Genomic DNA, 12,080 nt, shown 5'->3' with positions numbered 1-12,080 from the left:
GCTCTGGGGGCTGGGCCCTGTAACTTGTATGCAGCGCACGCCACACAGCCCTTAAACCACTGCTTTATGGCTCTCTGCCTGCCTGGCCAATAAAATCTTGCTCTGATTTTACTGGTGAGTTTTTCAATTCCTAAATGGCGTCTTGTTCTGTCATTGTGGATATCTCATGTATGAGCTCATCTAGTACAACCCCTCTCCAGATGGTGTCATCTGTCTCATAGTTTTGACTCTTAAGGCATAACACCCCATTCTTCACATGTAATGCCCCCACACTTGTTTGAAAGGCCTGAACTTTGGCTCCGATTTCTTTATCTGGGAGACCACTGGGTCTCTATCCTGTGCTTCCAGAAGGAAAGCTGCATTTTTGGGTACTGCCTGGCTTGTTTGAGCTCCAACTACAGGCTCAATAGTGACATCCTGAGGCTTGTTTACGATGGCTCTCAGATTGACAGTGGCCTCCTGTGAGATGGCTGTGTCTACACTCTCTGTATACATGTGTCGGCGTGATATACACCATCTGCAATACTGTGCGGTCTCCCTGGCCTGTGGACAATATCATAGTCAAACTGATCCAGTTTCTCAGGTTGTTTGAAGTTAGCCAGCCACCTCAGTGAGCTGTGATCAGTTCTCAGTAGAAATTTCCTCTCCAGCAAAAAGTGTCTGAAATGTTTAAGAAACACTACCACAGCAAGAAGCTCCTTCTTGGTAGTTGAATACTTCCTCTTCTGTTTTGACAGTGCCCGACTAGCATATGTTACTACTCTCTCTCTATGCCTGTGTCATATGCCTCAGTATCTATTATGAAATCTAGATTTGGGTCCGGAAAGCAAGGATGGGGGATGTGGTAAGCTCGCACTTTAAGTCATTTAAAGCCACTTCACACGCTTCTTTCCACTCAAAAATGTTCCCCTTATCTGTCAATCTGTACAACGGCCCCGTCATGGCTGCAAAATCTGGTATGACCTACTGTAGTATGACGCCAGACCTAAAAAGCTTCTTGCCTCTGTGAGTGACTTGGGGCTCGGCCATGACCTGACTGTCTCTGTTTTCATGGGGTCAGTGGACACTCCCTCAGCTGAGATGATGTGTCCCAGGTAGCTCACCTGCGACCTGAACAAATGGCACTTAGATGGCTTCACCTTAAGTCCGGCCTGCTCCAATCTGCTGAAAACCTTGTCTAAACGCTTCACATGCTCTTGGAATGTACGACCAAACACTATGATGTCGTCTAAGAACACCAAACATGTTGTGTAACTTGTGTAACCTAGCATTTTATAGTTTATAATACCTGCATTGCCATTCATTGAAAGGTTGGTTATCCTCCCACAAGGTATGGAAGAAATGTCAAGTTATCAGTGGCGATTTTAGCATGTCAATCTTGGTGGGGCAAGAAAAATACAAAAAATAATTATGCATGCAAGCAAAGCCACAACACAAAACAAAACAATACATTAATTGCACTATAACGGTGACAAACGGTGCCCACAAACAGTTAGGGCCTACATAAAGCTGTCCCAACAGCAGAGCTTTCTTTTCAGCACCATGGAGTGAATCCTTACCACTGCTACACCTGGCTATCAGCAGAGCCTTGTCTGGCAGTGAAACAGTTCATTCAGTCTCATTTACTGCCTGTTAAAAAAACATAGCTGATATGGCTGACTTGCTTAAACAAATGTGGTTTCTACTGACAATTGAGATGTACAAACTATGGCATAAGGGAACGACGAGCGGATAAGAGGCAATCCGTAATTTTGATTAAGACATTAATGAGCGAGCTAGGATGGACGTTGTCAATATAACTATTTGTTCCGCATTTTTCAAATGTACAGCGACAGAATTCAGAACATGGGCCATTCTAACAGTATTCTCCCTGTACACTGTCATAACTCTTTTGTGACTATCTGAAGGATGAGGTTACAGTGGGTCAGCGTGTTCTCTCTCGTGTAGGGGCAGAACTGGAAGTCGGTTATTTTATGGCGGTCGTAAAATACGCTGCCTCTATGCTCTGTAGTGTTTGAGACTGGAATGTAAACTGTGGAACACAGAGATACTCTTGGACATCAAAAGTTTGAATAATTAAACAGTATTTATATTTTTGAGAATGTGGGAGTGGTCCGTGGACACTTAAGGGACAGTCATGTCGAGTGTGTTTCATTTGGCGATCTCATGAAGGACAGGAAACACACATTACTGTGTCTTTGGTTGTGTCCACGTCTCAATTATGGGGTTTACATCTAAATGCTATGAAACGTATATGATTACATATGAAACTATTTGTGAAAAGATTAAATGTGATGTGCCTTCTAAATGAGAGTATGTATTTTCATATAACGTTTAACAAGTCAGTGACCACGCCCCTGTGAGTACAGACATTTTCATCGAAAGCCCCCTTCTTCCACAGAGTATAAAACCACCCGTGACAAAATTGACATTTTATGCCAAAGAGACCCACGGTAAGCCGGACGTCTCGAATGGTTAAGGAGATCTGAAACCATGAAGCGGTAGCTACATGTTGAAATGGTTGGCAACTCTACAAGAGTTAAAAACACGGGGATGAGGTCCCCCACGTTGAAATGGCTAAGAAATCTACAAACTAAAGAACAATTATTCAGACTGCAGCTGTTTAAATACTTTAGTCTGGTAAACGCAGTCGATCTAAGAACATTTCCAAATGGTATTCTGAAGTGTCCATTATAACAACTACAACCACGAAAGACCTTGGGACTTATGGGGAACGCAACCAGAGACTCTCTGATGAACTACTATCCAGCAGATGGACCTGCGACCACAGAGAGGGACAACAAAGTTTATGTCCAATGGCCGATGAGCACCGATACGTTTTATCTATAATTTCTCTTCATATGACAAGAATTAAAAAGGATTTGCCAGTAGATTGTCGACATGATTATGATGGCTTGCTAAGATTTTGAAAGTATGATGTTGACATGATCAGTTCAATCAAAGCTACTGTACATATAACGTGATTTGACGTCATTTTATCTGTGGCCAATGACCTTGAGCCTTCTTGGATGGGCACTTCTAATGTATCTTTATGTCAATACCCAAAGGACTCAAATTCTCGAGGTCACCCCTTAGACTTCGCGGTGACGTAGTTTCCCCATGACTGACAGAACACTGAGCCAATCACGGTGCAACGCTCTGTATTTTCTGCTGGCTTGCCCCACCACCACAGAAAGCACTGAGCTGGGATGAAACACCTGCATTTTGGAGCTGCCTTACTCAAGAAAACAAAAAAGAGACCATGTTTGTATGCAGCTTTATTAACTCAGTGATATATATTTTTTTAACATTGTTTGCAAACTGATATGTGACACGTATTAATGCCAAAATAACATGCATAACAGGCAAAAATTTGATTGTCTGGGCGGTCTGGCTGAAATTTGATATAGTGGATGTCTTAAAGACAATCAAAACTTGTCTTTGTACTTTATTTGTAAGAGCTGTTAATTTGTTAGGCTATTGGTTAAAGGTGCAACACAATATTGATTATTGAAATATCATGGTGTAACAGGCGTCATATAGAGGAGACCAAGGCGCAGCGTGTTGAGTGCTCATCGTGATATTTTAATGAAAACGAACACTAGACAAAATAAACAAAATGACAGCCAACAGTTCTGTCAGGTAAATACAACGAAACAGAAAACTACCCACGGAAACCAAGGGGAAAAAGGCTGCCTAAGTATGGCTTCCAATCAGAGACAACGATAGACAGCTGCCTCTGATTGTAAACCATACCCGGCCAAAACATAGAAATACAAACATAAAATGCCCACCCCCTATCACACCCTGCCCTACCTAAACAGAGAAAAAACAGCTCTCTTAGGTCAGAGCGTGACACATGGATCTAGTTCAGTCTTATCAATCACTTAAACACATCAACTCATCCTTGACAGCTGGCTACGTCCCTTCCGTCTTCAAGAGAGCGAGAGTTGCACCCCTTCTGAAAAAACCTACACTCGATCCCTCCCGATGTCAACAACTACAGACCAGTATCCCTTCTTTCTTTTCTCTCCAAAACTCTTGAACGTGCCGTCCTTGGCCAGCTCTCCTGCTATCTCTCTCAGAATGACCTTCTTGATCCTAATCAGTCAGGTTTCAAGACTGGGCATTCAACTGAGACTGCTCTTCTCTGTGTCACGGAGGCTCTCCGCACTGCTAAAGCTAACTCTCTCTCCTCTGCTCTCATACTTCTAGACCTATCTGCTGCCTTTGATACTGTGAACCATCAGATCCTCCTCTCCACCCTCTCCGAGTTGGGCAACTCCGGCGCGGCCCACGCTTGGATTGCGTCCTACCTGACAGGTCGCTCCTACCAGGTGGCGTGGCGAGAATCTGTCTCCGTACCATGCGCTCTCACCACTGGTGTCCCCCAGGGCTCTGTTCTAGGCCCTCTCCTATTCTCGCTATACACCAAGTCACTTGGCTCTGTCATATCCTCACATGGTCTCTCCTATCATTGCTATGCAGACGACACACAATTAATCTTCTCCTTTCCCCCTTCTGATAACCAGGCGGCGAATCGCATCTCTGCATGTCTGTCAGACATATCAGTGTGGATGACGGATCACCAGCTCAAGCTGAACCTCGGCAAGACGGAGCTGCTCTTCCTCCCGGGGAAGGACTGCCTGTTCCATGATCTCGCCATCACGGTTGACAACTCCCTTGTGTCCTCCTCCCAGAGTGCTAAGAACCTTGGCGTGATCCTGGACAACACCCTGTCGTTCTCCACTAACATCAAGGCGGTGACCCGATCCTGTAGGTTCATGCTCTACAACATTCGCAGAGTACGACCCTGCCTCACACAGGAAGCGGCGCAGGTCCTAATCCAGGCACTTGTCATCTCCCGTCTGGATTACTGCAACTCGCTGTTGGCTGGGCTCCCTGCCTGTGCCATTAAACCCCTACAACTCATCCAGAACGCCGCAGCCCGTCTGGTGTTCAACCTTCCCAAGTTCTCTCACGTCACCCCGCTCCTCCGCTCTCTCCACTGGCTTCCAGTTGAAGCTCGCATCCGCTACAAGACCATGGTGATTGCCTACGGAGCTGTGAAGGGAACGGCACCTCCATACCTTCAGGCTCTGATCAGGCCCTACACCCAAACAAGGGCACTGCGTTCATCCACCTCTGGCCTGCTGCCCCCCCTACCTCTGAGGAAGCACAGTTCCCGCTCAGCCCAGTCAAAACTGTTCGCTGCTCTGGCACCCCAATGGTGGAACAAGCTCCCTCACGACGCCAGGACAGCGGAGTCAATCACCACCTTCCGGAGACACCTGAAACCCCACCTCTTTAAGGAATACCTAGGATAGGATAAAGTAATCCTTCTAACCCCCCCTTAAAAGATTTAGATGCACTATTGTAAAGTGGTTGTTCCACTGGATATCATAAGGTGAATGCACCAATTTGTAAGTCGCTCTGGATAAGAGCGTCTGCTAAATGACTTAAATGTAATGTAATGTAAATGTTAAACATATTTAGTAATCTCTTACCTAGCTTGATGACTGTTGGCATTTTTGCTTACTTTTTGTTCTAAATAGAGACGCTAGAAGGGCCATGGGTCATTTTATATTGTGTAGAAATGCAGGAAATGTGCTTTAGATGCCCCCAAAAATGGGAGGCCCCCTAGACCCCTGCCAAGTTATGTCCCCTTCTGCAAATAGCGCTGCTAGGTGATTTAAAAAGTCATAGACAATCGATCAATAATATAATGACAGTCTTAGCAAAACATTTTTTTTTAAATTTACAATATGTAGAATCTATGAGAATAGAATGGTTCAGAATGTTTGTGAAACATAACAGCACATCTGAAAAATATATGGCAAATTGATATCAAAACCGGATGGTGTTCAGAGAAAGATGGGAGGGGTTGAGTGGAGCTGAAGGATGCGACTAAAAACAAACATAAGATAACTATTGTAAAATATACTGTGTCCGTAAAATGTATATAGTTTGTGGTTGATTTTACAAATACGGGCAAATATTTTGGAAAATGAATCCTCTTGAAACTGCTTTTTATCTGTCTGAATAATTTCTTCACTTTTCTTCACTCTGTCTGGAAACAAGATACTAATAGTGGCTGAGACCATATTATTTAAGAATAATATGATCCCTGTTCTGGCACATGTCCGGTCATTAAATGTTCACTCCCTGTACCTGCTCATCTCCAGTTCTTACACCTAAGGTTTCACATTAAATGCTTTTTTTTTCTTGTTGTTCTTAATTATATGTATTCTTCATTGTCATGTCTAAATGTCTATATATGCCTTGATGATATTCAGAAACATGTATTTAACATTACTTTTGAAATGATCTTAAGCACAATCATATAAGGTACACGTGAAAAAAATCATCAATATCAATTAGAATTTAATACACCTTTGCATCAAAAATATGTACCGTGACGGTAATGACTAAGCATTGTGGTAATAACTGAGTGTGGTGGAAATTACATTTCATACAAAACTGATGAAAAATATCTTTAAACATTTTAATGTCACAGTTGTACATGTTTAATTTGATTGAAGATATAGAACAGACCATTTGTTCCAATTCATCCCAAAGGTGTTCGATGGGGTTGAGGTCAGGGCTCTCTGTGCAGGCCAGTCAAGTTCTTCCACACCTGTAACATATACACTGGGAGTTGGAAAGCAAGTGCAGGTGGTGAGTTTAATAATAAACGGAACATAGACCAATACAACAAACACGAGTAGTGTATAGACATGAAACGCATAGTTCCATTCCCCAGGCAGTATTGACTAAGGGAGTGACAGATATAGGGGAGGTAATCGGTGAAGTGATGGAGTCCAGGTGTGCCTAATGATGAATGCCAGGACCGGTGGTTAGTAAACCGGTGACGTCGAACGCTGGAGGGGAGGAGTGGGAGTAGATGTGATAACGTCGATCTCAACAAACCAATTTGTTTGGACCTCGCTTTTTGCATGGGGGCAATGTCATGTTGAAACAGAAAAGGGCCTTCCTCAAACTGTTGCCACAAAGTTGGAACCACAGAATCATCTAGAATGTCATTGTATGCTGTAGTGTTAAGATTTCCCTTCACTGGAACTAAGGAGCCTAGCCCAAACCATGAAAAACAGCCCCAGACCATTATTCCTCCTCCACCGAACTTTATAGTTGGCACTCTGCATTGGGGCAGGTAGCATTCTCCTGGCATCCGCCAAACCCAGATTTGTCTGTCGGACTGCCAGATGGTGAAGCGTGATTCATCACTCCAGAGAATGCGTTTCCACTGCTCCAGAGTCCACTGGCGGCTAGCTTTACACCACTCACTGTGCATGGTGAGCTTATGCTTGTGTTCGGCCATGGAAACCCATTTCATAAAGCTCCCGACTTAGTTATTTTGCTGACGTTGCTTCCAGAGGCAGTTTGGAACTCAGTAGTGAGTGTTACAACGTAGGACAGACCATTTTTTTCAGGTCTTAAGGTAAGTAAAAATGTATGAACTAGTACATTTTGTCATTACCACCACATTCTGCCCTTACATCACAGTTCATTATGTGGTGGTAATGACATGTGGTGGGAATGATATTTTAACAGTATTTGGTCATAAATAGCAGGGATTCTAGCACGCTAACTCGAGTTGAACAGCTAGCATACAATGTATCCTAAATACACACAATTAAAACATAATTTAAAAAATCTAACAATTTTATGAAATTATAGCCTATTTCCCAATCACATACAATAAAAATATTATCTTCTCAAGTCATATTTACCTTTTATACACTGCTCAAAAAAATAAAGGGAACACTTAAACCTCACAATGTAACTCCAAGTCAATCACACTTCTGTGAAATCAAACTGTCCACTTAGGAAGCAACACTGATTGACAATACATTTCACATGCTGTTGTGCAAATGGAATAGACAACAGGTGGAAATTATAGGCAGTTTGCAAGACACCCCACAATAAAGGAGTGGTTGTGCAGGTGGTGACCACAGACCACTTCTTAGTTCCTATGCTTCCTGGCTGATGTTTTGGTCACTTTTGAATGCTAGCGGTGCTTTCACTCTAGTGGTAGCATGAGACGGAGTCTACAACCCACACAAGTGGCTCAGGTAATGCAGCTCATCCAGGATGGCACATCAATGCGAGCTGTGGCAAGAAGGTTTGCTATGTCTGTCAGCGTAGTGTCCAGAGCATGGAGGCGCTACCAGGAGACAGGCCAGTACATCAGGAGACGTGGAGGAGGCCGTAGGAGGGCAACAACCCAGCAGCAGGACCGCTACCTCCGCCTTTGTGCAAGGAGGAGCAGAAGAAGCACTGCCAGAGCCCTGCAAAATGACCTCCAGCAGGCCACAAATGTGCATGTGTCTGCTCAAACGGTCAGAAACAGACTCCATGAGGGTGGTATGAGGGCACGACGTCCACAGGTGGGGGTTGTGCTTACAGCCCAACACCATGCAGGACGTTTGGCATTTGCCAGAGAACACCAAGATTGGCAAATTCGCCACTGGCGCCCTGTGCACTTCACAGATGAAAGCAGGTTCACACTGAGCCGGACAGACGTGACAGAGTCTGGAGATGCCGTGGAGAACGTTCTGCTGCCTGCAACATCCTCCAGCATGACCGGTTTGGCGGTGGGTCAGTCATGGTGTGGGGTGGCATTTCTTTGGGGGGCCGCACAGCCCTCCATGTGCTCGCCAGAGGTAGCCTGACTGCCATTAGGTACCGAGATGAGATCCTCAGACCCCTTGTGAGACCATATGCTGGTGCGGTTGGCCCTGGGTTCCTCCTAATGCAAGACAATGCTAGACCTCATGTGGCTGGAGTGTGTCAGCAGTTCCTGCAAGAGGAAGGCATTGATGCTATGGACTGGCCCGCCCGTTCCCCAGACCTGAATCCAATTGAGCACATCAGGGACATCATGTCTCGCTCCATCCACCAACGCCACGTTGCACCACAGACTGTCCAGGAGTTGGCGGATGCTTTAGTCCAGGTCTGGGAGGAGATCCCTCAGGAGACCATCCGCCACCTCATCAGGAGCATGCCCAGGCGTTGTAGGGAGGTCATACAGGCACGTGGAGGCCACACACACTACTGGGCCTCATTTTGACTTGTTTTAAGGACATTACATCAAAGTTAGATCAGCCTGTAGTGTGGTTTTCCACTTTAATTTTGAGTGTGACTCCAAATCCAGACCTCCATGGGTTGATAAATTGGATTTCCATTGATTATTTTTGTGTGATTTTGTTGTCAGCACATTCAACTATGTAAAGAAAAAAGTATTTAATAAGATTATTTCATTCATTCAGATCTAGGATGTGTTATTTTAGTGTTCCCTTTATTTTTTTGAGCAGAATATTTCTATAATTTCCTGGCATCAAAATTGGAATTCCCCTCATGACATGAATGCTCTCCACTGTCACTGTTCATGTTCATGGTAACCAAGTAAACAAACCTTTGAAAAAAGATGATCATGTAATTTGCTTACTGTGGTGGTAATGACACAATACTTAAGGGACAACTATATTTTGTGGGGGGGAGGATCAAATGGCTTACGCACATCTAATGTGTTTCCATTTATTTCTTTTTTTTTACCGGTGCATTAAATATTTTGTAGTTATCAAAACTTTTGTAAGTGTAATACATAGAAGAATGTCAAAAGTCCTGGTGTGACACAGGACAAAAACAGTGCAAACAGTGAAATCCAGTCATGAAATGCTTTAAAATTTAAAACATTTTGAAAGCTGAAAAAGGTTTTTTTAGTTTCTACTTTATGGCTGTGCAATAAAAATCTAACCCTGAGACACAAAAAGGCCCATATTTGCAAAATCACCCATGTACTGTATAAGCTTGGAAGTAGAAGCCTAAGTGTTGTCCATTAGTTTATTCCAATTAGGGGAGGGGTGTTAGGGGAATATATATTTTTCAAAATGTAGAACCCACCTACTCATTCAAGGGTTTTTCTTTATTTGAACTATTTTCTACATTGCAGAATAATAGTGAAGACATCAACACTATGAAATAACACATATGGAATCATGTAGTAACCAAAAAAAGTGTTAAAACAAATCAAAATATATTTGAGATTCTTCAAAGTAGCTACCCTTTGCCTGGAATGCATTTCAGTTAACACATGCGCCTTGTTAAAAGTTAGTTTGTGGGATTTCTTTCCTTCTTAATGCGTTTGAGCCGATCAGTGTGTTGTGACAAGGTAGGGGTGGTATACAGAAGACAATCCTATTTGGTATAAGACCAAGTCCATATTATGGCAAGAACTGCTCAAATAAGCAAAGAGAAATGACAGTCCATTACTTTAAAAATGTATTCAGGATCGGTGGGTCCCCTGCAGGATGGATGAGCTAACGTAGGCTAATGTGATTAGCATGAGATTGTAAGTACAAGAGAATTTCCCAGGACATAGACATATCTGAAATTGGTAGAAAGCTTAAATTCTTGTTAATCTAACTGCACTGTCCAATTTACAGTAGCTATTACAGTGAAAGAATACCATGCTATTGTTTGAAGAGAGTGCACAGTTTTGAACATGAAAAGTTAATAATAAACAAATTAGACACATTTGGGCAGTCTTGATACAACATTTTCAACAGAAATTCAATGGTTCATTGGATCACTCTAAAACATTGCACATACACTGCTGCCATCTAGTGGCCAACATCTAAATTGCACCTGGGCTGGAATAATACATGATGGCCTTTCTCTTGCATTTCAAAGATGATGGTACAAAAAAACGGTTGTTTTTCTCTTTGATCTAATGTGTTGTTTCCTCCTACATTCCTTTCACATTTCCACAAACTTCAAAGGGTTTCCTTTCAAATGGTATCAATAATATGCATATCCTTGCTTCAGGGCCTGAGCTACAGGCAGTAATATTTGGGTATGTCATTTTAGGCGAAAATTGAAAAAAAGGGGTGGATCCTTAAGAGCATTTAAGACATGAAGGTCAGTCAATTAGGAAATATCAAAAACGTTGAAAGTTTCTTCAAGTGCAGTTGCAAAAACCATCAAGGACTGTGATGAAACTGTCTCTCATGAGGACCGCCACAGGAAAGGAAGACGCAGAGTTACCTCTGCTGCAGAGAAGTTCATTAGTTACCAGCCTCAGATGAAGGAGGAGGTCTGATGGTGTGGGGGTGCTAGGCTCGTGATACTGTCTGTGATTTATTTAGAATTCAAGGCACTTAACCAGCATGGCTACCACAGCATTTTGCAGCGATACACCACCCCATCTGGTTTGTGCTTAGTGGGACTATCATTTGTTTTTCAACAGGACAATGACCCAAAACACCTCCAGGCTGTGTAAGGGCTATTTGACCAAGAAGGAGAGTGATGGTGTGTTGCATCAGATGACCTGGCCTCCAGACACCTGACCTCAACCCAATTGAGATGGTTTGGGATTAGTTGGACCGCAGCGCTCAGCATATGTGGGAAGTTTTTCAAGACTGTTGGAAAAGCATTCCAGGTGAAGCTGATTGAGAAAATGCCAAGAGTGTGCAAAGCTGTCATCAAGGCAAAGGGTGGCTACTTTGAAGGATCTTTAAATATATCTTTTGATTTAACACTTTTCTGGTTACCAAATGATTCCATATGTGTTATTTCATAGTTTTGATGTCTTCACTATTATTCTACAATGTAGAAAATGGTACAAATAAAGAACCCCTTGAATGAGTAGGTGTGTCCAAACCTTTGAGTGATACATATATACAGTTGAAGTCGGAAGTTTGCATACACGTTAGCCAAATACATTTAAACGCAGTTTTTCACAATTCCTGACATTTAATCCAAATAAAAGTTCCCTGTATTAGGTCAGTTAGGATCACCACTTTATTTTAAGAATGTGAAATGTCAGAATAATAGTAGAGATAATGATTTATTTCAGCTTTTGTTTCTTTCATCACATTCCCAGTGGGTCAGAAGTTTACATACACACAATTAGTATTTGGTAGCATTGCCTTTAAATTGTTTAACCTGGGTCAAACATTTCGGGTAGCCTTCCACAAGCTTCCCACAATAAGTTGGGTGAATTTTGGCCCATTCCTCCTGACAGAGCTGGTGTAACTGAGTCAGGTTTGTAGGCATCC

The sequence above is a fragment of the Salmo salar genome, chromosome ssa20 (genome assembly GCF_905237065.1).
Source record: "Salmo salar chromosome ssa20, Ssal_v3.1, whole genome shotgun sequence".
NCBI classification, from domain to species: domain Eukaryota; kingdom Metazoa; phylum Chordata; class Actinopteri; order Salmoniformes; family Salmonidae; genus Salmo; species Salmo salar.
The sequence above is the reverse complement of the archived record's forward strand: the minus strand, read 5'-3'. Positions refer to the sequence as shown.